We start from the raw sequence: 2,222 nt of genomic DNA, 5'->3' as shown, positions 1-2,222 counted from the left end.
GCAGGATTTAGAAAGAATAGGTCCTGTGTCGACCAGATTTTCACTCTTCGCATTATCATAGAGCAGTCACTAGAGTGGAACTCCCACACTATGTCAACTTTGTCGACTACGAGAAGGCATTCGACAGTGTACATAGAGAGACTGCATGGAAGTTATTGAGACACCATGGAGTGCCCAATAAGCTATTGAACATCATTGAAAACAGCTATTGTGGAATGACCTGTAGAGTTATACATGATGGACAGCTCACAGAACAGTTCCAGATCAAGAATGGGGTCAGACCGGGTTGTCTTCTATCCCCATTCCTGTTTTTACTAGCCATTGACTGGATCATGAGAACAACAACAGAACAAAGGAAGAACGGAATCCGATGGACATTATGAACACAACTGGATGACTTAGATTTCGCAGATGACCTGGCACTACTGTCACATAGCTACCACCAGATGCAAGACAAGATCAATACACTCATAGAGACTTCCTCACAAGTAGGACTTAACATCCATGAGGGAAAAACAAAAAACATAAGGATAAATACAACTACTACGGAACCGATCACCCTTGGTGACACCATGTTAGAAGAGGTAGAGTCCTTCACCTACTTGGGGAGTATCATCAGCAGTCAGGGTGGTACAGATGCAGATGTAAAAGCTAGGATAGGTAAGGCAAGGACTTCATTTCTACTTCTCAAGAACATCTGGAACTCTAGAGAGATACGGGAAACGACTAAAATCAGAATCCTTAACTCCAACGTAAAATCCGTCCTGCTCTATGGGGCAGAGACATGGAGAATCAATAAGATCACAATAAATAAAGTGCAAACCTTCATAAACAAATGTCTCAGAAGAATCCTGAAAATCTACTGGCCGAACAAGATCAGCAACAACGATCTGTGGACAAGAACAAAACAACCCCCAGCAGCAGACGAAATTGGACGAAGAAGATGGAGATGGTTCGGGCACACATTACGCAAACCAGTGTCAAACACCACCAGACAGGCTCTGACTTGGAACCCTCAAGGAAAAAGAAGCAGAGGACGTCCTAAAAACATCTGGCGCCGGGACCTCAAGGCAGACACCAAGAGACTGGGAGGCACCTGGTCGCAGATAGAAAAGAACGCCAGTGAATGTGAACTCTGGAGGTCCCTTGTCGACGGCCTATACCCCAGCAGGGGTGCTACAGGGCACTAACTAACCTCTGATGTAGCCAAAACTTTGACCATTTGATTTTGCCACCGTCCCTCTTAATGATGGTAAACTTGACGTACAGTTCCTTGGGATCAGTCACATATGCAGCAGCCTTCGCATCAAATGGCGCGCTCTGGGCCTCAATCCTCTCCTTCTCTGGTTTACGGAGGTAAATGGCAGCCTTGCCGTAAGCGGCCATCTCTGCGTCCGTACTCATGATGGAGGCTTATTTCATGAAAACAAAAAAATATGTATATTTATTTGAACAGAAATTGTTCAAGAAGGTTTGGAGATGTTCGGTGATGAGAAGATATTAAATTATCCCTACTGTTTTCTTTCCTTCAACCGTAGAATGAATTGCTCCTTAAAATAAAAGTTAGGTTTAGGTGTTAATGAGTCACCACGTGTACAAATCACAACGTCCATCATTCAATTATTACTGACTTAAATTTTTTATATTATATCTGTATTATTAGCTGATATTTGCAGACAAGACGTGCCTGCAAATTGTGTTTCCTTTCTTATGTCAGAGATGTATATCTTCTATTAACATTTAACCCTCATAGGGTGTTCGTTTTTTTGTTACACAGGAGGTGCTGCTGGGTCTGGTGGACCCATTGCATTTTAGGCCTTTTAAATCAACATAATCTAACTTTTTTTTTTAAATACTCACTAAATGGTTACTTCAACCCAATTGCAAGTAATATAAACAACACATATGTTAAATTTGTTCCCTTTACCTTTGTTAAATCACATTTATGAATAGAGGTGCCACTCGTTTTTGTTTATTTTCGTATTAGCATGTAATAAAATAAGGAAATGCATCATAAAACAGGCATAACTGGGAAATTATCAACATCATTAGAAATTGAAACATACTCAATAACATCTGTCTGAACAACACATTAAAGCCTTTGAACACAGCCATTATACGTATATCAGTCTATACCACACATGAGGGGCAGAGTCTCACTGTGTGTGTATTGCATATGTATTTTTTGCACTGGTTGCATGTATATTGTGTTTTATATTATT

General features: G+C 40.7%; 1 pseudogene; it reads right to left on the bottom strand.

Annotated features, from left to right (window-relative positions):
- LOC130380576 (myosin heavy chain, fast skeletal muscle-like) overlaps positions 1-1,404 on the bottom strand; it is a 6,622-nt pseudogene extending 5,218 nt beyond the window's left edge.
- Between the last annotated feature and the right edge of the window lie 818 nt (positions 1,405-2,222).

Source organism: Gadus chalcogrammus, chromosome 4 (genome assembly GCF_026213295.1).
Source record: "Gadus chalcogrammus isolate NIFS_2021 chromosome 4, NIFS_Gcha_1.0, whole genome shotgun sequence".
Taxonomy (NCBI): Eukaryota; Metazoa; Chordata; class Actinopteri; order Gadiformes; family Gadidae; genus Gadus; species Gadus chalcogrammus.
Note: the sequence above shows the minus strand (reverse complement) of the source record. Positions and strands in the feature narration are given on the sequence as shown.